We start from the raw sequence: 25,198 nt of genomic DNA, 5'->3' as shown, positions 1-25,198 counted from the left end.
CGGATTATCCTAAGCATTTCGCTAATGCATTGATCCTTCAAATGCCATTTTAAAAGCTACTCAAGAGGAAACGACAATGAAAATCAGCTCATCTTGACTATCATAGCTATAGCTTCTCAAGTCACAGTCATTTCCTGAAGTCTGGATTAAGACTGGCCAGGGTGTGAAGAGGATAGGGTTATTGTCCGGAGCAAATCAGCATCTGCATGGTTAAAGGCACCAAGGCCATACTGGGAAACAAAATGAAAAAGACAGATTCACTCAAATTGTTAGGGGGACATACAGGAATGATCTACGAACACACGCATGTACCTACCGACACAGACCGAATGTGTCTTGTGCTGCCAAGTTAGAGAAGTCAAGATTTCTGTCTTGATCAACTTGAAATAAGCCAATAGTAAGTACATTTTTTATGGGATTCTGGCAAGTATTTCTACGCCGTGCATGTCGGGGAGGTGTATGCATCCAAAGTACCCTGGGAACCGCTGTCACAACGTGTAAATGATCCATCACCCGAAAGGTGGACATTCACAAGTAAACACGTCAGGTACTTGTGCAAGTAACAATCAGAGGTGGAGAAAATGGTCACAGAGCTTATGTATTTGGAGACCTCTTTAGTGCTCAAAGCGGTCTTCACATTTATGAACTCTCTGGCTCTCGTAACGGGGCCCTGGCGCCCAGCCTACATGTGGAGCAGCCGAGATTGTGAGGGCTTGGGTGACTTGCCCAGCGTCACCTGGGAATGCCAGTGGCCGGGCCACCCAAGGGGAATGAGATGATTCTTTAGGTCCCACTTCCCTGGCCAGTGTGCGTTCTTCTCTATGCCGTGGCTCTGGCTACTGACACTGATATCAACAAATTCATTATTTATTATTAATATTCATCTCTTCTGCATAGTTTTGTTGTTGCTATTACCCCTCCCCCCCATTAAGGCCCTTGTGAAGCCTACCTCTCAAACAGATCTAACTGTCCCCGCAACGAAACTGAGGTTTGACCAGCATCTTGCCCAGGGTCAGATGGCAAAGGGCAGAGCGGGAACCGAAAGCCACGTTGGCTCCAAGTCCCCAGCTCTGGCTCTTTCTGTTCACCGTGTGTGCTGTCGCTGTGTGTTCTGCACCCTTGGGCCCCAAGTTCTATGCATGCTATGGAGCTCCGTCTTTAGGTGTAGAGCCCACCATAAGCTGCTCTGTCTCAAGCCTCATCACAGAAGACACCTGAGCACCCACTCCGCACAGGTGGCTTCTCCAAGCTCCTTAAAGAGCAAGCGAGCTCTGTTCCCAGTTACCAAAGAGCTTCACTCTCCTCCAGAATAATGGGTATTATTTCATTGTAAAGAGGAGGCCAAAACCCCCACTTATCAGTGAGAACATGGCACAAAAGATGACTTTTTTTTTTTTTTTTAAATAAACTGGGACACAGTACCTGGAGGGGAGGAATAGTTGGAAGCAATCGTAAAAGTTCTAGAACTGGTCTTCTGCAGCTCATGTTGCCATGAATGATGCATTCGCTGCAACTTAATTTTGAAATGCAGTTATTCTTTTATAAAATGGGCATAATGAAGGCAAATGGACATGGAGGTGTCCTTCTATAGCTGTAACTCACTGGTGAGTGGCGGGTCTGCTGGTTCCTGGTAATTCACATACATGCCTCACTTCATCGAGGCAAACAGCCCTGCAATGCTGCGAGTTTCGTTATTCCCACATTACAAGCCAGAAAACTGAGGTTCAAAGAGCTTAAGTGACCTCGCCAAGATGGTACAAGGTGTCAGAGACAGACTTCAAGCCAAATATGCCTGATGCCAAGTATTTTATGCCCTTCCTCTAACAGGCTGCTTCACCCCAGATATCCAGGCTACCAGATGTGTGAATGGCCACCCCATACTGTGACCTAAGTGCAGGACTGCTGATGAGAGGCCAGCGGTGGCCAGGACAGCAGGCGAGGCCCACCTGCTTCCAGGACAGCCATATCCTTTCTTACTTGCCGAAACCCCGTTCTAGAAACAGTGGTCTGGTCTCCGGGTCAATTATTGGGGTGACAGAAGCATGAAGGAGTAAAGACCGGGCAGTGTTTACTCACTGTAAAGAACCCACCCCAGGCAGGCCAGCTGCATGGAGGAACAGAAATTAACAATGTAAAGGCTCTGTGGCCTAGTTCACATTTTACCCCGTTAAAGTACACTTGTTCTGATTTCTAAATGATCCATTAGAGCAGGCTGGAAACTGCGTAAAGCCTAAAGAATCATTTCTTTTTTTTTTTTTTTTAAAGAATCATTTCTAAATTACAGTTGAGAAAGAGAATCTATAGAGAGGCTCTGACCCCCTTTGCATTAATCTTCATTTCTTCCTCAGCAAAAAAAAAAAAAAAAAAAAAAAAAAAAAAACCTCTCATCAGAGCTGCCAGCAATCAGCAAAGCTGACCAACCAGAATTCACTGCCTTCATCTCTCCTGTTCTCTCCAAAGGGAGAAGGCGTGAGATTACGAAGCCAGCCGCAGAAAAACCTACCCAGAGTGAGATCTATTCCAGCACTAAGGCATGGGATTCATCACCACTGGGCTAAGGAGATGATGGAGAAACACCAAGAAAACTAGGTCCTTGCAAACAGACTTTCAGATCCAAGCCTCAGCCAGCCTGCCCTGCCACGTCGAAAAGGAAGTGCCAGAGTTATTCATGGATGCCAGACCCCAATCTGCCTCGTCCAGCTGATCCGTCTGGTCAGCCCATATGGGAGCAGGATGGCTGGCACAGATCTGAAAGTATCAGTGTGTGCAGACATGTTCTAACATCATTTGCTAATGTTTCATTGTTCTGTAGTTAAAAACCTACTTAAAATGTGTGGAACGACGTCCCATTAGATTAGAACAGTATGAAGTTGGGTCTTTCCAAGTACTAAGTGTAAGAATAATTAAAATAAAATAAAAGCAATTATTCCCTATTAGGGAAGTTTCTCTCTATGATGACAGATACCCATGGCTCCTTTACTAAACTGAGATCACATTTTCTTTCTTGCGTCATATCCACATACGTATTGTGCGTATAATCTGTGTGCATACTTAATCCCAACATAACAGAACAAACATATTCGTGCAAAAACAGACCTTAGGGATTGCAGGGCACAACATTCTCATTCTAAACATTAAAAAACTGAAGCTCAAAGGGCTCCCATTTGCCCAAGGGCACACAAAGATTGGGAATCTTGATGACATTCTGATCTCTTGTCCTACAAAACACTCTATGTCCTATAATGTCCCTTTCTCATTAATATAAATGTATCGGATATTATATCCTGGAAAATTACGCCATTTGACACAAATCATCCAAATATAATATAGATCTCTGAATGGCCCAACTATAAGAGACTTCTGGACCATCACAGACTGAGCTGTTTCCACAGGTGGTGAAGTCCAGTCTCATGTGAACCAGTGGAAGGGGTCACGAGATGTATCAGAACCCTTCCAGCAAACTCACAGGAGAAGCAGTTCAGCCTCCTGGCCAAAAGGTGCTCTCCAGAACGGACTCATCAGGCTTGCATCTCTGATTCTACTTTTTATTGGGTAGGCAAATCTTGGGCTCCCACAAGTTTCCACAACTGTAAAATGGGGATCAATACCCACCACTGAGGCTAGCTATAGGGATTAAGTGAGGTGCTGTGTGCCAAATATCTATCACAGAGGAGACAGGAAGGATATGGATTCTTCCATCTGCCACCCATGTTCTCAGGTAGCCCGGGCGACGGAGGGCAGAGCACAGATGCTCACCCATTCTTAGGTTACAGGAGCGAAGCTAAAGGTTTGCATTCCCTCTGCCTGGTATGCTGGTCCCCTCCTTCTCTACCTTGGATACTTAGTCAGCTATTGAAGACACTCTACTTGATGGCCGCCTCCTCTGTGAGGCCTTCTCAAGTGGCTAGGGTCTGTCACCAGCCTCCCTTGGTCCATGGGAGCTCTGCTCCCATCATCTTCTCCCTCCTATCATGACTCTGAGCTACTCTGTGACACACCAAAAAAGTCAATGAAAAGCCCAGAGCCCCTCACCTTCCTGATGAATCCGGGTGTCAGCGATCCTACTGGCCACACACTCTGGCCATTATGGAGTCAGGATCCTTCTCTTCTCCACTCCGCCCCAACAACCAGACTACCCTCCTCCTTTCTCTTTACTTCTCAGCATTCTCTCTCTGGGCCATTCCTGTTTGCAGGAGAGAATCACCACAAGTAACTAAGAATCAGTGTGTGTGTATGTATTTATTTATTTATTTAAAATAGGCTCCACCCCCAGCATGGAGCCCAACCCAGGGCTTGAACTCCCGATCCTGAGTACATCTATATTTTTTAAAAATTCAAAGTGTATGCCCTTGTTGAGATAAAAGGAAAACAAAGGATCCCTGTTAAAAATTCACATATGATCTGGTAAGTCTGCGCTTTGACACCCTGAAATCTTGAACTTGGGTGGGGGCAGGGGAAGAAGACCAGAAGCAGAAAGAGAAAGAAGAAAAGAGCGAATTGTCAAGGGCAGCACTCTATCACCTTGGGGCAGACCACCATGCTTAACGGATGGGAAGCCAGACTGCAGGCTCCATGCGAGCAAGGCAAGGTCTGTCTTTGCTGTTGTCAGAGCCCCACTCCTTGGCACAGGTGTCCCAACAGCTACTCAGCAAAGGGCAGAAGGAATGAAAGTGAAATAAACTGAGTGCCATCTTGGAAGTTGAATAATCCACTTGTTACACCTCCAATCACCTAGACTTTCTGGAGTAAGAAACAGCCCAGTGACACTTGCTTCCTTGGCAGTAGAATCATCTCAATTGCATGCATGGAGGCGGTAGGCTCTGGACTGATGCTCAATGCAAATGAATTTTACACAGGAGCTTGCTTTAGGTAGCTCTCCTTCCAGCTTAAAGGTTAAAAGGTTTGATTTTGGGTTTCGAAGAACAGACACTCTAAGATTCATGAGGGACAGGTTACATGATGCACGGCCTTGGTTTTAATTTAGCACATTCAAACGGTCAGTAGTAGGATGTATTATTCTTCCTCCCTCCCAGGCTGGAGCAAAACCTATTAATATTTATTGGGTAAACTTGAACCCATCAGATAACATATTTTTCATAATTTTAAAGGCTAACTTTAAAAGGCTTAATATTTTTTATAGGTATTCTCCCATCACACATAAAATATACTCTGGAAACACGGGTCAGTGATTAAATTTCATTTTTTTTTTTAGAGTATTGCAAAAGTTGGTGTTTAAAGAAATCCTACTGTAATCTTTTTTCATAAGGCAAAGGAACCTTTTGAAAAGTGAACAATCATCATTTTTTAAAAAGAAGTTCAATTTTTCATATATCCAGTTTGCTTAAGGCAAATTCAATCTGGTGTCCTCAGCTGTCATCACAACTGAATTGGAGAGACTATATGGCCACCCAGTTGAGCAGATGCTTTTCTTTTTTTCTTTTTTTTTTTAATAGATGCAGAAACTAATTTGCAAACTGAATCAGTGGCAAAGAATTGACAAAAATTAGTCAAGGAGATGACAAGCTACTCGCTTTTCTTGGACGCCAGAAAATGCAACCCCAGGGAAGGTGACCACTGGAGTTTCTCAGGACAGGAACGTCCACCCCCAGCCCTGTGGACAGCAAGCCCTGAAGGAGCGAGGCCCCAGGCTGGAGGGACAGGTGGCAGGAAAAGCATTTCCAGGAACCAGCCCAGCTCAGACACAGGCTGCCCCCCACTGTGGACTCAGCTATGCCTACATCAGATCTTTCCTTTCTACGTATATGCTTTATCTCCTTATCTAGAATAAACACTTAATCAGAAATTTGCTGTTTAAAAGAACCACCAGAAGGTTAAGTGAGTGAAATTAAAAGAAAATAAAAAGGGAGAGAGACTACTACTCTTCATGTGTGTGGAAGGATGCAACCAAGAAATGTGTTCATGCCTGTTTGGTAAGTTATCTGAGTTGCAGGTATTTGTCTTTGTACCACAGTCTTTCCTCGTGCGCACATAAAATAACTAAGACAGGCACTGGGGCGCCTGGGTGGCTCAGTCAGTTAGGCACTTGACTCTTCGTTTCAGCTCAGGTCATGATCTTTCCGTCGTGGGATCAAGCCCAGTACCGGGCTCTGTGCTCAGTGTGGAGTTGGCTTCAGATTCTTTCTCCCTCCCCCTCTGCGCCTCCCTGCTTGTGCATGCGTGGCTCTCTCTCTCTCTCTAAATAAATGAATAAAATCTTAAAAAAAAAAAAAAACCCAAATAACTAAGGCAGTGGGGCTCCACATCCCCACAATGAACACAATGCAGTAGTAGCAAGTGCAACAAGCAGGGTCATCTTTATACCTAAACTGTAGTGCGGAGAGGACTTGGACCAGCTACCCCACGGCAAACAACCATCTGCCTGACCGGGCTGTAACCGAGGCCCCCTCAAGCACACAGAGTAGTAACTCTGATGTCAGGGACAAACGCTATATCTGAATTGCATGTCTTTTTATTTATTTTTTAAACAGAATGATAGCTATCTGGAAAGCACAGTGTTCTATTTAACAAGCTCACAGAGGACTCCAAACATGACCCAAGTTAATGAACCACTAACCACTAGTACATACTCTTTCTCCTACAAACAGCACAGTTTCAGGACACCTATCTTGAGCATATGTGATAACACAGAATAGAATGGGATATGACTTTAAAAAAAATATGAATTGGGATCCCTGGGTGGCGCAGCGGTTTAGTGCCTGCCTTTGGCCCAGGGCGCGATCCTGGGGACCCGGGATCGAATCCCACGTCAGGCTCCCTGCATGGAGCCTGCTTCTCCCTCTACCTCTCTCTCTCTCTCTCTCTCTCTCTTTGTGTGTGACTATCATGAATAAATAAAATTAAAATAAAATAAAATAAAATAAAATAAAATAAAATAAAATAAAATAAAATAAAAATGAATTGAGATTGCTTTTATAATCATATTTCTCAGAAGACTTGACCAGGATTTGGGATAAGAAAATCTCTTCATCTGCACTGTTTGAAAGCTGATGTACATCTGTTCCCCACATAGAAATCCCTCTATTGCTCTTGAGGTGATACGACACAGAACATCCCAGGACTTATCTCATAACCCCCTGGGCTATGGCACCTGCATTCCATCCAGCTGTCCAGAGTCCTTTGTCTTTCCCCAGAAGACCTTAAACATCAGAGGAAGGATACTTCTCAGATGTTACCAGACCCCCAAATTACAAATCCCATTGTAGTATTAATTTCCCCCTCAAACAGGTATGCAATGATGAGTAGAAAAAGGCCAGGTGGGCCCGCTCACCCACAAAGTGATACACTGCTGCCTACTTGGCTTGCAATGAAGGTTAACTCACATCTGTGCCTTGGCAAAATTGTAGATTATTACATGCCACGAGTCAGCCTAGAATAGTTGAAACCATACATGTTAGAGCCAGGAATGCTAAGGGACTTGAGCATTAGTTTATAATTAGCTTCCTAGTTCCAAGCTGTGAGAGTCCAGTGTGTCAGACGCATGAGTGCCAAGCAGCTTGGGTAGAAGCCAGTTTTCCCAGGCCCTTATAGGATCCTGCACACTCTGACCTCACAGATTCTGGCATAAGTTCGAAGGCCACTGATCTAACATATACACAACTTTTATTGGAAAGACTTGTCCTACAATGATTTTAAGATGTATCAATGAATCAAGTCAAATTAAGGCCATGACAAATGCAGCCTCCCCTTGGATCCACTCTAGGGATCCACTCTTGGGGGATTCCCTAAAATGAAACTCTCCGCTTATGAACTCAGGGACTATTTTTCTTGATTAGATACCTAATGCTCTTCATTTAGCATATTTTGGAAAATTGAATCCCTCTCTGAAATTATAATGCATACTAAAGGAAAGCCTGATCCACTTTACAAATAATAATTCAAGACAAAATCACCCCTTCCTTTCGGTGTTAGGTGTTCTAAAAATGTCAGGAACACAAGTCGATTCTAAATAATTTGTTTAAGTCTCTCCCTCTTTCCTCCCCCAGTCATATACACACTGAGAAATAGGACCCCAAAACCCCTCTCGGTTTTTAGTACATTTATCATTTGTATAAGTTTGATAGGTTAGCTGTTAAAGTAATCTCCTTGGGTCCAGCAGAAGGATGGACGAGCAGAGTCTACACCCTTGGCCAGGCAGCATGGTAGAACTGGATTAAAGGCAAGGACAGGGTTAGGTGTTCTTGGCATAAGTTGTTTGGCCAGGAGACAGGGGAGCTAAGGAAACAGAATTCCAACAGGTCCCAGGACAACACGAGCACAGCCCTGCCTGTAAACTATTTATGACAGAGAATTACACAACAAGAAAAATACAGCCATCATGAGATATGGACAATTTATTAAAAGTTTGCCACTGAGTTGCCTTTTTGGAAAAAAAAATTTTTAAGTAACCTCTATGCCCAACGGTGGTGCTTGAACTCATGACCCCAACATCAAGAGTCGCATGTTCTACAAGGCCAGCCAGGCACCCCTCCGTTGTCTTTATATATCTTCAAATGAAACTGCTACTTACTGTTCCAACCACCTGCCACTCAACACAGTCAAAAGCCTGTGTCCTTTCTGGCAATTTCAAAGAAAATACTTCTACCTCTCCAGACAACTTGGCCTGTAACTGTTTACCCTCTTCCTTAAGTGACTGCGTGAGTTTAACAAGCCTTTGTAAATCCTGGCAAGGGGCCTACAGTGGGGTTGCAGGCTTATCACTGTGGTGTGGAGGGAGAGAAATGAGGACCCAACTCCTGTTCCTGAGCCTCAAGCAGCTATCCTTAACCTCTTTTCACAGATGAGCACACCAGCTCCTGGAAGCTATGTCACCCTCTCAGCTCATGCTGCTCCTACAACATAGGGCTTACATTTGCACCCAAAGTCTGTCCTCATTTTTGGTCCTCAACACAGGAAACATTTCATCCCCCAATGAAGGCCTCCAGCTTGGTGCAGGCCGTGTGAAAGGAAATGTCTGCGAGGCGGTACAATAAACCAGTCTGACAAAGTGCTCCTCTGCGTCAAGAACCCACTGTTGGGTTTAAGCTGCCAGCCAAGCGCATGTGAGCAAATCATCTCCGGAGAATCTAGCTGCCAAAAATGTTGTCAAAATCTCTGGCTTTCTTTCTCTTTGGAATTATGACAAGTTGCACATCCTTTCGCATTCTATAGCTCCCTCTTTGGAACATCTCCTGGGATGCTTAATAGAGTGCCACTCTGGAGAAGCGGTCCCAGGTTTACATAGTAGTAGCTGGACATGGACCAATATACCACGAAGCAACAAGGGCATGGGGCATGGAGTCATGACATAGGGAAGAAGGCCACCCACTTCTAGTAGTTTTAATAAATTCAACTAGGTGGTCCCAGGTGGCCGTAAGATGGGTATTCATATATCACTCTTTCATTTGCATTATGCTCAGCTCCTAACCATGCTTCTGGGATGTCACAAGCATTGACAATCGATACTTGCCAACAACCAAAGGGGCTGAATAACTGGTATGTCTCTTCATTTGTTTCTTAGGAAAAAGAAATGTAAACTCAAGCTATAATTTAGGTGTGGTACTATGTTAGGGTTTGTCTTTTAAAAAAGGGAAAAAAAAGAATTTATATAGGGGCCCCGGGGTGGCCCCGTCGGTTGAGTGACTGACTCTTGATTTTGGCTCAGGTCATGAAATGGAGCACCATGTTGGGCTCTGTGCTGAACGTGGAGCCTACGTGGGATTCTCTCTCCGCCCCCCTCCTCTTAAAAAATTCAATTATATTTCAAAATAATAATTAAAAATTATCTCAGTAGAGTGGCCCCTGGCTGGCTCAGTTGGCAGAGCATGCAGCTCTTGTTCTTGAGGTCATGAGTTTGAACCCCTCGTTGGGTGTGTAGAGATATGGCCCAGTGGTTTAGTGCTGGCCCGGGATGTGATCCTGGAGACCCGGGATCGAGTCCCATGTCGGGCTCCCTGCGTGGAGCCTGCTTCTCCCTCTGCCTGTGTCTCTGCCTCTCTCTCTCTCTCTCTGTCATGAATAAATGAATAAAATTTTAAAAAATTTAAAAAATATATGTTATCTTAGCAGCCCGGGTGGCTCAGCGGTTTAGCGCCGTCTTCAGCCCGGGGTATGATCCTGGAGACCCGGGATCGAGTCCCACGTCGGGCTCCCTGCATGGAGCCTGCTTCTCCCTCTGCCTGTGTCTCTGTTTCTCTCTCTCATGAATAAATAAATAAAATTTTAAAATATGTTATCTCAGTGGAAAAAATTATCTCAGTGGAAATATGGTATATTCTTTATTTTTGGTTTATTCCAATTGTGCTTTAGTCCACTGGCATATCTGCGATATTTCTTATACTGCCAAGGCAATTTTTACCGTTAAGGAACTAAACATTTGGTGGTGGATATAAAATCAAAAAAGATACTCTGGCATACCTCACCTTATTGCTCTTTGAAGATACTTTGTTCTGTCCAAATTGAGATTTGTGGCAACCCTGCACCAAGCCAGTCTATTGGCGCAAATTTTCCAACAGCATTTGCTCACTTTCTGTTTTTGCATATTTTGGTAATTGTTGCAATGTTTCAAATTTTTTCATTATTATTATATTTGTTCTTGTGACCTGTGATCAGTGATTATGACTTGCTGAAAGCTCAGATAATGGCCAGCGTTGTTTTAGCAAAAAAGTATTTTTAAATTAAGCATATACTATTTTTGAAAATATAATGCTATTTTGCATACTTCATACACTGCAATAGTGTAAACATGACTTTTGTATGCACTGGGAGACAAAAATCTTAATCTGATTCATTTTATTGTGATACTCACTTTATTGTGGTGGTCTAGAGCTAAACTCACAATAGCTCTGAGATATGCCTGTACTCATTTCTCAGTAATATAGCTTTTTGTATAAAAAGCTTTTACTACGACTATTTAAATGACCCTGTCAGTGGGGTTTGATGGATTCCAATTTTGTTTTGTTACATGTAAAAAGGAAACTGTCAACTGACTATTAATGATATCCATGCTTGGGGTATGTTTCTGGTAATGAGGTAAGCTTTTTACTCTTCTATCTCTCTCTCTCTCTCTCTCTCTCTCTCTCTCTAGAGAAAGGTCTTCTGTCTTCTTGAGTCCAAGATAATTTTTCTCTTGCAAAGAAAGCAATACATCTCAGAAGTGAAATAAAATCCATAATCTTCATTTTTTTACCACTAAATTCTAGCCACTCACCCTCAATCTCAAAGTCAATCTCTAATTAGCTGCAAGAGGTGACAAGTCATTTCTAGGTTTAGTGACAATAATAAAGTACAAATCTGAAAACTATTTCTTGTAAACAATAAATCTAAAGGATTCAAAGTTATTCCTGTAACAGTCACTATCATTTATAGTCAATGCTTTCTTGAGTGGGAGAAAATGAAGGAGGAGTTAAGAGGGATTCAGACATAAACGTCATTTGTCATATGTATTTCAGTTCAAGAAAGGTTCTGAATGAACCATGGCTCTAATCAGTGGTGCCAAATCTGGGGGGCAAGGCTGATACCAGAGCTGATTTCTTCTTGGGAAAACTGTAAAGAACACTGAAACATTCTACAATGTGGCAAATCAATATATATATCAGGGAACTTGACATAGGTTTGCCAAATATAGCAAATGAAAATACATAAGAAATAATTTTTGGTGTAAGTGTGTCCCAAAATTGTATGGGACATGCTTATACTAAAAGTTACTTGTTATGTATCTGAAATTTAATTGGCCATCCTGTATTTTATTTAGCACCCTACTGGGGAGTTAGATGTGTGGGTACCTCAGGGACTCTGAGCTAACATAATAGGTTGTGTTCACTTCCGCAGTAACATGGTTAATCTAGAACCAAAGATGTATTTCAAGGATGTGTATCCTTTACTACTTATTCTTGACTATAAGAATGCTCCTTTTACAAGTTACCTTCTTTTTTTTTCTCCTCCAGAGAATTCTCGTGAGCTTACCACATGCCTGGGATGTTCTGGGAGCTGGAGACAAAGAGGTGAATAAGGTACCACCTCTGTCCTTGGCCAGCTTACATGCCCGGAGAGAGAGAATTAAAGCAAGTGGACAGAAGTGTGCTACAAAAGCACAAATTGGAGTGAGAGATGCTCAGAGAGGCTGGGGCTGGGCACTGCTTTGAGGAGCTCTCCAGAGCTTTCTCTAAATGAAGACAGAGAGAATGCGTGGGAGTGTGGAAGAGTGAGAGGGTATGTGTGTATGTGACAGAGAGAGAGAGAGACTGAGGGAGAGAGGAGAGAAAGGAAGAGAAAAGGAAGAGCAGAGGACTGATCACCTGATACTTTCAGAGCAAAGCACCTGGGAGCCACTTAGTGTCAACAACAACAGGCCTTTGGGCCAACCCGGCGTCACAGGAGACCAGCATCCTCGGTAATGAGGACAGCGCCTCGTTGAACAACTCTGACCAGCTGCGGCATACTCTGGGGAAGCCCACAGTTAACACTGTTTACACGTTGTGTGTAGAAGGCACACCTGTGACCAGCCAAACAGCTCCCTCGTGCCCCGACCGCGCGCCCATCAGGAGTCAGGAGCGGAGCCTGACCACCCACTGCAGCCCCCTCGCGTGGGAACACAGTGGAAATAAAGTTCCCATGGCTCCTGAATCCCTTCTCCTGTGCTAAAGGACAAGGGCAAGTATTTGATCTCCGGGCGTGGTCACGGTAGCACTGACCAGAACCGGGAAACTTGCCATCAATTATCAGTTATAGTTGATGACATCGTGCCTTTGGCTGGCCCCCAAAGCTCTCAGGAGGGACTTCCTTTTATCTTTACAACAATAAATAAGACAAATTTTTAAAAATGTAAACTATATTAAAATGTCCATCCTTAACAATCTGCCTATCTGAAAAAAAAAAAAAAAAGTGGTTGGTTATCATTCTTTTCTTTTTAAAAAAAAATTAAGAAAAAAGCCCCGGCTTGCTTTGACGTGCAAGAATGTGCACGGCTCCCTGGCACCCAGAAGGGTAGATATGCAATTTAGGTCCTACCTCTACCTTTCATTTCAATCCAGTTCCTCCCTGAAGGATAATAACGAATGTTATGGAATGATCCGGGTTGAAACAGATGCCTTTTTCTGACAAGATCACCCAAACCTTTTAGTTTTGAATCATACAGCTCAAAAAGAAGGGAACAGTCTCGAATAGCACATCTTTTACAGCAACAATTCAGAATTTGCACACGATGCCTTTAGTAACCACAACTATACAGAAGAACAGAAGACAGGTGACAGACTTAGAACCACCGGATTTCAAGTTGTCAGACGGGTGCTTCCTTGGATCCCCGACTTCTCTCTCATCCCTGAAAGTGCCTTTTGTCCAGGCCGCCTCTCCAGGGGCTGGGTCTCTCTCCTGAGGCTTCCATTTCTTTTGGGGGCTTCCCTCAAGGATTTGGAAGCCTGAAATCTATGCCCTCTGGTGTCACCAAAGATAAGTCCAATCTTTCTACTGCACTTCACTTTTTGTAAACCAGTGGCCAGAAAACCCTTCAAATGTTCTCCAGGGTGAGCATATTAATCCTTATCTGATTTAGACAGACTCCCCCAAATCTGGATCATTCTCCTATGGACACATTTGAAACTTGTCCTTTAAGGTACGGAAACTGTGGGACGTCTGGGAGGCTCAGTGGTTGAGCACCTGCCTTCGGCCCAGAGCGTGATCCTGGTCTGGGGATCGAGTCCCACATCGGGCTCCCTGCAGGGAGCATGAGGACACCGGTGCCACCGCAATGACACCCCGGCCCAGACTCGTCTGCACTGGCTCATAGGGCAGTCCAACCCCTCCCTGTTCCAGGTGTCCTTGTCCCTCGCTCCCCTCATTTGTGTCCTGGACCTTCTTTTGCATCCATTTGGCTTTGCTTTCTCCCTCTGACCAGGCTGTGGCTTCTGATCCTGCTCCACACTGTCCAGATCAGCAGGCACCCCCTCACCCTGTGTTCTACCGTGAGATTGGGGGCCACCCTCAAGCAGTCCCACCTCTAGGGTTGACGCTGGTCCACTGACCAGGTCTCTGAGTAGAGTGGTGTGAGCCAGTCAGGCTGCACTACCACCCAGGTCCTATGTCTCCACTCCTTCCACAAATGAATCTTTAACAACTTTCTCAGCTACCTCACTCACATCCTGACACAGAGCATCTGTAACATTTTTCATCCGCCAGTCAAATGACCCTCTTTAAAAGCTGCAATCTTATTTCTGGCAGGAATCGCCAGAACCTATACTAGTTCCTCTGGGGCACAGAATCCACACCCTCCCCCTTATTTTAACAACTGACAAACCTTTTAATTATTTTTTTTTCAGCATCATGCTCAGAATGGTGACAAGTTCACTGGCCTGTAGTTCTAGGAAACAAGAACTTTGCTTGAAAATCAAAAACATTTGCCCAGTTCCAAGCACAGGAATCCTTTCCTGCTCGCCTCACCATTTCTGGATCTTGCAGCAATTTTGAGGTCAACCTATCCATTCTTCTTGTTCCCAGGGATGCCATTTTTCAAGGCCAGGGTTTTTCATTGTCCATCTACCTTCCTTAGACTTTTCCCTCTTCTGCAGGGTTTGTTCTAGGTCTACTAAGATAATGTCACCTGCCCCGAGGAGTCGCATCTCCCTTCCTCACGGTTTTCATTCTGAGCAGCACTGAAAAGACAACTGTTGCTGTCTGCAGTATTTTACATAAGCCCCAATCTCAAACCGACCTGCAGCCTCCTTGCTGGCTTTCTAGAGTGCTGGACTACTCTTTCATGGTCAATCTCGGGCTGTGCATCTCCTCTGAAGTGTCCTTTGTACAAAGACCTCATTTCTTTTCCATCGGGATTAGGGTCACTTTGCATATATTAGCAGGGTTACGTTGTTGACTTTATTATTCCTCTTGAGTCCAATTCCCTTTTTGAGACTCTATCCACTGAGTTTATCTCTGAACCCTCTGAAAGCTTCTTCTAAACACTGTCACGGTACAAGCACGTGTGCAAGGTGCCACAACTACACATGCCCATCCACTTAGGGATGGTAACAGGTACCTGGTTACTTTCCATGGTGCCTCCACCAGAAACTGCCATCAATACCCCAGACAGGCGTCATTATCCCCATTTTTGCAGAGCAACTCGGAGATATGAAGCCTGTGGCCCCAAGCAACCCATGAGTGAGGGGTAAAGTCATCAAAAGCATAGCTCTGAGTGACACCAGAACTCACATGCTTCCTCTACTCTATGCTGTCTTAAGCTCTCTAAAACGTTTTTCCTTCCTTTTTAAAACTTTTAACATTTATTTTACTATTTTTTAAAAAAGATTTATTTATTTATTTTAAGAGAGAATTCCAACCAGACTCTGTGCTGAGCCTGGAGTCACATTCCAGAGATCATGACCCAAGTGGAAACCAAGAATCTAATGCCTAACTATTTGTGCCCCCTGGGAGCCTCTCTCCTTTTTTTTTTATTAAAGATTTTATTTATTTATTTGAGATAGAGGGAGAGAGAGGCAGCAGGAGCCGAGGGTAAAGGGAGAGGGAGAAGCAGGCCCCCCACTAAGCAGGAAGCCAGACCCAGGGCTCAATCCCTGGACCTTTGGGATTATGACCTGAGCCAAAGGTAGATGCTTAACTGGCTGAGCCACCTAGATGCCCCTGTTGGTTTTTTTTTTTTTTTTAAGAGTATTACACATATTATTTCATCCTTTTCCTAATTACATTTTTTTTATTTTGGTCTTTCTCCCTCTCTCCATATATTTTTTGAGGTATAGTTGACATAACATTATATTAGTTTCTGATGAAAATCTTTTTAATTTTGCAGTGTTTTATTCTACACTATCATGTATTCTATATGGCAAACAAAAATCTGCTATATTTTAAGGAATAAAAAAAAAATGCCCAGATTTAGAACTACAGGTGATTTTATTTCTTTCATACTTACCTCCATCATCTACTTTTTTCTACCATATGCATTACTCGTATGATTTTTGAAATAGAAATAATAATAGAATCTGCATATTCTGAGACCCAGTTTTATCTATGTTATCTACACAATTGGACAGATACTCTTTAGTATTTAGCAAAAGTTAAAAAAAATACAAAAGGGGCATTTTGAAAATTAAGAGGCTTCATGATTAGAATTTTATTATAAAAATAGGAGAAAGATACATTTGTTTGTTTTAAAGAGGCACCTGTGAACTGGATTGGGTGCAGGGTGTGGCGGGTGTGTATTAACTGAGGTCTCCCCTCCCCACTAGGATCACCAGTACAGGGAGTAAATGCCCTCCCTTTGTGCTCCCATTTTGAGTTGACTGGCAGCTCTGTCTGGAAGTGGAGTCTAACTCCTAAAGGATTTCTCTTTACCTTCCTTACTCTATTTAACTCTACATAGGAGTAAATATAATTAATATAAATGGGCATAGAGTGGGCCTGGCCCCATATACCTTAGTAAACTCATTAACTAACTAACTGATGTAAATAATTGGGGAGTTTTATTCTAAATATTCTAAAATGTTCTAATTTTTTAAAAAGATTTATTCATGAGACAGACAGAGAGAGAGAGAGGCAGAGACATAGGCAGAGGAAGAAGCAGGCTCCATATAGGGAGCCTGATGCAGGACATAATCCTGGGACTCCAGGATCATGCCCTGATGAAGGCAGATGCTCAACTGCTGAGCCACCCAGGCATCCCATATTCTAATATTCTAAATATTTAACAACATATATAGATTATATGTGCTTGTGCAAATCTCAAATGCTCAAACTGGAAGCAGGGTCTTTTTTTTTTTTTTTAGATTTTATTTATTTATTTGGGAGAGAGAGAGAGAGAATGAGCAAGGGGGAGGGGCCAATGGAGAGGTGAGAAACAGACTCCCTGCTGAGCGGGGAGCCCAATGTGGGGCTCAATCCCAGGACCCCAAGATCATGACCTGAGCTGAAGGTAGGTGCCCAACCAACTGAGCCACCCAGGCGACCCTGGAAGCAGGGTCTTAGAGGAACCTGGGCATTCCTTAGGCATGCTAAAGAACCTACCCAAGGTCACATAGTTAGTTAAGGACTAAAGAAGTCAAGGATTAAAATTTAAATGCTATTTTTTAAAAACTTAATGTGAATTGGTTTTAGATAAACTCTGGAGTTAATTTAAATAGCTAAATTCTAGTCAAAGCCAGTCTCAGTTTGGCAATCAGATGTTTACGGTAGATAGTACAAAGAGAAACGCTTTTTTTTCTCAGTCGAATGGTTATGTAGATTTATATGCATATTTCATAGTTTTAAAAAGTTACATAGATCAATGGTTTGGTAGCTGGCTGAAATAATTCCATATTTTAAAAATCTGTAGGAGGCATCTGTTAGCAGTTTTGAGTTTCTACCACAGACTAACAATTTGGTGATAGCAAGCTGTCTTCCAATTAATGTTCCAGAAAACATTTTATTTCAAGATTTTCAGGACCAGAGCCAAGATTTTCTGGGATTCAGTTATATGAAGCATCATTGTAGTTTTTGCCTTTAATAAATCTTTCATATCTAGGGTTAATAAGCAGTATGTCTTGAAAAATGTTTTGACTTCCTAGGAAAGCTTAATCGAGACGCTTTAATAGGTAACCTGCCTTTAATTGTTCCTAACCTAATGGATAAAGTAAAAAAGCACTTAGAATGACCATCATCTTATATTTACATCATTCCTTTCTCAAAATTATGCAATTTCCCTTGTGTCTTTTTTCTCTCTCTCTTAGCAAACTTGGAATCAGACTTTACAAATGTTCACCCTCCCAAGGAAGCTCATTGATTTTTCTGAGGCTTGCTTCCCCCACAACCTTCTTTCTATGAAATCACACCCCCTATGGTCTTCAAAAATCATGGGACTAACCTTCCTTATGAAGCCTTTCAGAGGACCTCCTCTGAGCCGCCAGACCTGGATCCCATGGAGTCACATGCAACACACTGGGTACATATTTCGTTTCCATACTTTCCTGCCTTCTGTTACTATTATGCTCGGAGCTTCTAAATGGATGACGGCATTTAATTTCTCTAGCACCCAACACAGTGCCTGGCCACTCAATTATCTGTTGGGTGAACAAATAAAACAAAACCTAAAGCCAAACTGATGACCAATATGTGCTCATTCTTTATACTTACAACTTTTTCTTTTCCTGTACTATTTCTTTTTTTTAAGATTTTATTTATTTATTTATTTTATTGAGAGAGAGAGAGAGTGGGGGAGGAGCAGAGGGTGAGGGAGAAAAGCAGACTCGCTACAGAGAATGGAACCCAAAGTGGGACTCCATCTCAGGACCCTGAGATCATGACCTGAGACAAAACCAAGAGTTGGATGCTTAACCAATTGAGCCACCCGAGCACCACTTCTTGTACTATTTCAAATAATAATATAGAACATCTGAAAATCTATACTAATGCACTTTTTTTTTTTTCAGTTTTCAACTGAAAAAGTCTCATGCTTTGGCACTTACTTTCTACTTTGTCCTATAGTTTTTGGTTTATAAATTCTTAGCTCTATGAGCATATGAACTTTATGGATATAGGACTAATGTCTTACCCGGTCTCCTACCAACTATAAAACCAGGGTATTGTCAGGCACAGGCACCCAATAGTTATTCAGAGGAAATGCCTAGGGGGCAGGACAGGACATTCTTCCTTTCCTTGGAAAGTAAAGAGAGAATGAGAAGCAGATAGTTTAAGAGAATATGTGTATATGCAAAAGACTTTCATGACTAGAATTAGCACAAGTATAAGGAGTGAAATAAAGAGGAAATGAGATGCATAGTATGTACATTAACCTCTCAAAATGAAAAAAAACAGGAAGACTTTTTACATGTTGATCCAGGCAGGCCCCCATACAGACCACGAGGAACAGCACAGTAGCTTTAGGGAGAACTGGGTGGGAAGGCATTGCAGGTAACTGGTCATTTGGGCTCCAGAACAGCCAACACTCAGACCTTCTCTAGCTCTGAGAGTGCTAAACTTCTCCTGTGTGAAGCCAAATATGTATGTGTGCATGTGTATGTGTGTGTGTGTATACATACATATATGTAGCTAAAAACTATAATCATTTTTACCAATTTTACTGTTATAAAAGTTGTGTAACACCATCCACACTGGTTCAGAAAGAGCATTAGGTTAATTTCCATTTTTCTGAACTCAAGGTTAGGATGAGTATTTTTACCATTGCAGGAGAAGGAGCATCTCCTGGAGTGCCTGAAGTATCTGGCAGGTTCGCACTACCTGTTGGGTGAATGAATCCTTTCTTACTAAGCCCTTAACGTTCAGAATACTCTGGGACTACTTCAGGTTGCCACGATGGAAGTATTCCTATATTCTGCTGCCAAAGATGCTCTGTCCTTGTTAACACTGATTATATAAAATACACGTTTGATGCTGACATGCTGGCTACACTCTAAAGCCTTGGTGATGATGGTCTCATCATGGGTGACATCGCTGATGGAACATTTTATAGAGCATATGCTAGGACTGTCTCTAGAACAAAGTCTCCGCTCATTTTCTTATCCTCGCATTTTGGCAAGACAGGTATTAAGGGAGCCTCGTGAATCAGAAACAGGCTCAGGTGTGGTCATGGTGTAAGGCAGGTGTCAGATCCGGGTCGTGCACCCCAATCTTCCAATGCTCTTCCCACTTTACCCCAGCTACCTGCAAAAGTCCAGGTCCTGGGTATGCAGAAGAATGTCACTTCCCACCTTTGGTTGTTAGGAAACTATTAACAAAAATTATACACTACCTCCTTGCCCCAAACTAGAGAGATTATAGCTACAATATTATTATTTGGGAAGCAGGTAGAGAGAATAATTCCCATAGATGAGTCACCACCCCCTTCCCTCGCCTGAGTGGCTGTTTCCTTCTAGAAGAATACAAAGAGAAGACTGCCACATACACATCTGCCAGGCGACATGAAACAAATGCAGAGCCTGCGCCCTGCTCATTCTCCAAGCCCCATCATCAGGGCTTTATCATACCGTGTGCTTCCGCTCTACCAGTGAGTGCTCCCCCCATGACCACCCGGTCCACACCTGTGCTCTTGGCCAGCACCCCCCGTGCCCCTTACCTGTCCCCTGGGAGGGGGGCCTGGGAGTTACTAAACCTGTCTCCTGGCAGAGTCTTCCTGACCTCGCCCACCATCACCTGCCCTCTGTCTGGCTCCTTCCTTCACTCTTTGCCCCTCTGGACCCAGTTTTGCATTCCACAAGGAAGGCGAACTAGCATTTTTTTAAAAAAAAAAAAGGAGAAAAATCCCCCCACCCCTGCCAGCAAACACAAACATGCACAATCCTAGCACTGTTTTTACAGTGAGTGGTTCTTCCTGGGAAGGGAGGAGTACATTTACTCAGTGCTCGCTTACACTTCATAAATACAGCCACGGCTAAGCCTTAATGTATATATAAATATTCAACCTAATTGAGCACTTAGGATGGTATGTGATGAATATTTTTAGCTAAGTCTAATAAAGAGTGGTAATTTTAAATAGAATTTCCTTAGGGAGTATCAGGAATGCTTAGGGCTTTCCAAAAAAGTGTCTTTCATAAACTGCTTGCTGCCAAGTGTTTTCCCGATGAAGAGAATGCTGCCGGCTATGCTGGAGAGTCAGGGAGATCACTGATCGCCTGCAGGTCCTTGGGGACCCACTTAAGAGTGCCATCCACTTCCCATGTAGATTCTGGAAGAGCCATCAAATCTGATGGATACAGGGTGCCTCCTGTTTGCTCTTCGGATAGCAATATATAAACATAAACACATGAACCAGAAGGCTGCCATAAAATGAAAAATGAAATATCCACCTAAATAATTGTTGTCTAGAGCAATATAAGACCTAAAGGGGGGGGGGAGCGATGGCTTCCAGACAGGATCATTGAAGGTCAGAAGTGATCTTTTAAGGGAAAACTCAAGTTTGCTATGGTGTTTTTCATCTTCCAAAGTGAAAACCAAGCTCCTTCCCTTTAATAGGTAATGTCAAATATCCATGGTCCCTGTCGGCCATTGACCTCTCCCGAATGTTCCATGGCTTTTCCTTATGGGCCCGATCCCTCACGCTGGAGGGCATCACAGTGACTCCCTTCCTCCTGTCCTCCCTCCAGTTCGGGCCAGTTTGTGGTGAGAGGGTGGATTTGGGCAGGCACCCTGGGGTGGCAGTGGGGGCAGAGAAGGGGGCAGGGGGGCTCCTTAGATGCTACTTACAGAGATTGGAGTCTATAGCCTGGAGAAGCCTTTGGAGAAACAATCGGAATAAAATAATAGTCCTGAGTCCTCAAGTGCAAACAAGGTGCTGTGCTAAGGCTCAACACACTTGACCTTCACGCAATCCCTGAATGGCCCTCTGCAGGACGCCCTATCCCCAGACTTCCTGGTTCACACTAGGAAATCTGCACACAGACAGTTCAAGTGTTCTCCCTGCCACCCTCAACACTGTTCCATAGGAGACACTGGATTTGAATAATATCCACCCCAAACGGTCATGCTTTCAACAGGACTGGATACCTCCTGTTTTATAAGAAACAATCTTTACACTTAGTTTCAAGGAAAATAGACTTGCTACTGTTTTAATTCAACAAAAATAAACTCTCTTAATTACACTGGAAGACCTTCAAAGTGTTTTCAAATGAAAAAGACAATTAAGCAGTGCACGATCAAGAAAGCCATTTGGTGTTGAGAGGAAAAATAATGGCACTCAGTGTTCTGTACATGAAAGAAAAAGCCAAGGTCATAGCCCACATCCCTCTTATGCCTAATATTAAAAAGTTAGTCTCTTGAAAATCAACCAGAAAAAAAAAAAAAGGAAAAGAAAAACAGGTTTCAAAGTTAAATATGAATTTTTGGTTGTGTGAACTAACTTGGAAAAGTAAACTGATGACTTCTTGTCTACAATAAACATTAAGTCTCAGTTATCTACAATGTTGAGAAATGGGATATTCCACATAAGGTAATTTTTCATTACTACAAATTTGCACATGGAACATAAATGTAGCTCAGCCTACAGTCGGGTATTTGGACACAGTACAATGCAATGCCTTTGGCTGCTTTTTGCTCTTCATGCAGAGATTTCTATCTTACCTCACAACGTAAAGCTACCAGCTGTTACTACTTCCTGCTGTCACCTGCACACACTAGATGCTCGCCTAGTTGTTGGACTAGAGAGTGGAAATTTCCTGCTCCACCAGGACAGCTTATCAGTTTCATCTCTGTACTGAACGACTGTGGACTAGAATGACCAAGAATCTCAGAGCAGTGTCTGCATTCCTTCTATGATGCATATGTGGGCTTCCTAAGAGACCTGTCTGCATTCACACAGACCAGGAGTAAGCTGCACCTGTAGGCCTTGCCCTTCAATCTGCCTTGAAACACACACATACTCTACACCAGCTCCCAGATGGTCTGATGCCTCCTAACAAGACACTGGACCTGCTTGCTTGACCACATCCACCTTGACCAATGGTCCTGGCCGTGACCTCCTGGCCTGCCCAAACCTGTCCTACTTGGCCTAGTCCCCCCAGGCCCCTGTGCTCCTCCAAAACAGACCTTGTTACAACTGCTTTGGCTGTTCAGCAGACTCTGGAACTCGCTTCCTGGTTTTCACTGGCTGTGTTTCAGAACAGTCGGGGATCCTGCACAGATACCTTTAAATCAGTCAGGATTTCTTTCATTCTTTTTTTTTTTTTATTAAAAACTTTTTAGGGACGCCTGGGTGGCTCAGTGGTTAGGCATCTGCCTTTGGCCTAGGGCGTGAACCTGGAGACCCGGGATTGAGTCCCGCATTGGGCTCCCTGCAATTGGGCTCCCTGCAATTGGGCTCCCTGCAATTGGGCTCCCTGCAAAGAGCCTGCTTCTCCCTCTGCCTGTGTCTCTGCCTGTGTCTCTGCCTCTTTCTCTTTCTGTCTCTCTCTGTCTTTCATGAATGAATAAATAAAATCTTTAAAAAAAACTTTTTAAAAGAAAACCTTTTTAAAATTATACAAGTAATATGTTATGATTGTGCAAATACTACCATGAGAGAGTGAAAGTCCCTCTGTTCCCTCCTGCCATTTATCTTCTGAGACTTTCTTATATATACATACAAACATACCCTCTCTGTTGGTTTTCCAAAAATCTCCATAAGGGATAATACTGTTCTGTAATTTGCTTTTTTTTTTCACCCCGTGGTCTATGATGAACAGCTTTAGGTTCAGCGTACACAGACCTAACTCATGTTTAGTGGCTGGATAGATCATTTGTATTCAGGTTTTACACATAAAATGCTAAAAATATATATAGAGACGCATTTACTTGCATGTATGCAAATATTTCCATAGGCTTGACTCCTGGGTAAAAGGGAATGCTGTCCCCTCCCGCCTTTTCCTACATAACCTGTAAATCAGTCAGGATTTCGTAGAGGTATATGACCATGCAAATGGTTTGGGATGGAAATCATTAGTTTGTTTTTGTTCTCGGGTGTTTATGGCAATGGACATTCCGACAGTCCCTTGGCAGGGATTGCTGTGGTGCTGGCACAGCCGGTACCGGGCACCCCAGACACACCGCTGATTTCTCAAGGCTCAGGTCTTCCAGATGTTTCCTCACTGAGTTTATGATCTAATAAAGTAGCACACTAAGGCTATGAGGTTGGAGAGAACATAACTTAGTGTGCAAACAATGAACACCTAGCCTATGTCTTTGGTTTACAAAGTACAGTTTTACTGTGACCTGTTTGTGCAGGTTGGACGGAGCCAGACTGGACAACTCCTGTCAGCTCCTTGAGGGTATAGGGCCGGCTCTCTCGCCTTCGCTGCTGTATCACCATCGCTGCCCATGGCACCGGGCCTACATAGGCACTCCAGAAATGTGTTGAGATAAATGTCTAACTGGAGGTTAGAGGCCCTTCTGGGGCATCAGCCATGTGCCATTGGTCCTCCTCAAATACAACAGCAAGTTGCTATTTCGCCTTTCCCCCTCACAGGTGGTAGATGAACTTGCCGAGCTCTGACAACTTCCATTCTCCTTCCTAAGTCATTCAAATTTCATGTGTTCTTGTATGACATGTGACTTTGTATTCATCTGATTTCACAGTTAAAGGCACGAGGACTATACAACTTATTGTCCATGGAAGAACATTTCAAGATGGAAAAGAAGCAACAGGCATAAACTGGGGCTCTCTGGGGGCAAACGGGGACGTAGGATCATGCTCACTGTAAGTAGAGCAATAAAGGAGCTCAGCTTAGCCAAAGTGAATTCCAACTACATATCCTAAAACGATAGGAGCAATTTTGAGGATAAGTTAAACGTGACAAGGGCCCAGCAGTGCCCTGTTCTATTTCGGTTACACCACCAGAGGCACAAATGCTAAAGGTAGCAAGACTGGCAGATTCTAAGGGCACTACTACAAGATTATTGAAAAAATAAAACAGTTTGCATTGATTGGAAGTATAAAATAGTTTTTAGAGGATTAAGTTACAAGGTCTCCTGTTCCCCTAATATATAACTTTATACTTCTCTATGTAACCAGGCAGGATTCCTGCAGCCACAAAATTCCCTGTACAGTACCCTAATTGTAGCTGAATTAACAGGAAGATTAAAAAGTCTGGAGAACTGGACTCAACATTATTAGTTACTATATAAAGCTTTGGAGTAGAAACACATTTGCCAAAATGCTTTTCTATTTATACTCGGTAGGTCTATCTTTTAGTCGCATCACTGTATGGGCAGGACTCCCACTTAAGGGAATAAATTCTAGCAAAACCCATTACACCTCAACAAATTTTTTTTTAAAGATTTTTTTTTTAATTTACTCATGAGAACACAGAGAGAGAGGCAGAGACACAGGCAGAAGGAAAAGCAGGCTCCATGCAGGGAACCCAGTGCGGGACTCGATTCTAGGACCCTGGGATCACACCCTGAGACAAAGGCAGATGCTCAATCTCTGAGCCACTCAGATGTCCCTACATCTCACATTTTTATTTATTTATTTTTCACTGATTCCAATGATAAAGGTGGGATTTCTCCTACTGGAAAAATATGGTTCTCCTGGTGGAACAAGTGAAATATAGTGGATAACTTTGCTGGATGATTTTTATCTATTATCTATTTAGATGAACAAAGTTTTATTGTTATGTCACAGGGCATAGCATGTAACTTATATACGTGCCCAGAATAGAGATATTTACTGTTATTGCATTCAATAATAATGCCTGAATGGAGGTTTGAATACAAAGTCAATGCTAATCTATAACTCCTA

At 43.1% G+C, this 25,198-nt stretch overlaps 1 protein-coding gene across 7 annotated transcripts in view; it reads right to left on the bottom strand.

Moving 5' to 3' along the window:
• Window positions 1–25,198, bottom strand: part of SCAF8 (SR-related CTD associated factor 8) — a 223,876-nt gene that overhangs the window by 76,682 nt on the left and 121,996 nt on the right. The window contains exon 22 of one of the 7 annotated variants that reach the window (XR_005985685.1): window positions 4,033–4,183. The exons of the other annotated variants lie outside the window; for them this stretch is intronic. The gene's annotated coding sequence lies outside the window, so the exon portion shown is untranslated. The remainder of the gene's footprint in view (window positions 1–4,032; window positions 4,184–25,198) is intronic. 7 annotated transcript variants of the gene reach the window in all.

The sequence above is a fragment of the Vulpes lagopus genome, chromosome 2 (assembly GCF_018345385.1).
Source record: "Vulpes lagopus strain Blue_001 chromosome 2, ASM1834538v1, whole genome shotgun sequence".
Taxonomy (NCBI): Eukaryota; Metazoa; Chordata; class Mammalia; order Carnivora; family Canidae; genus Vulpes; species Vulpes lagopus.
The sequence above is the reverse complement of the archived record's forward strand: the minus strand, read 5'-3'. Positions and strand labels throughout refer to the sequence as shown.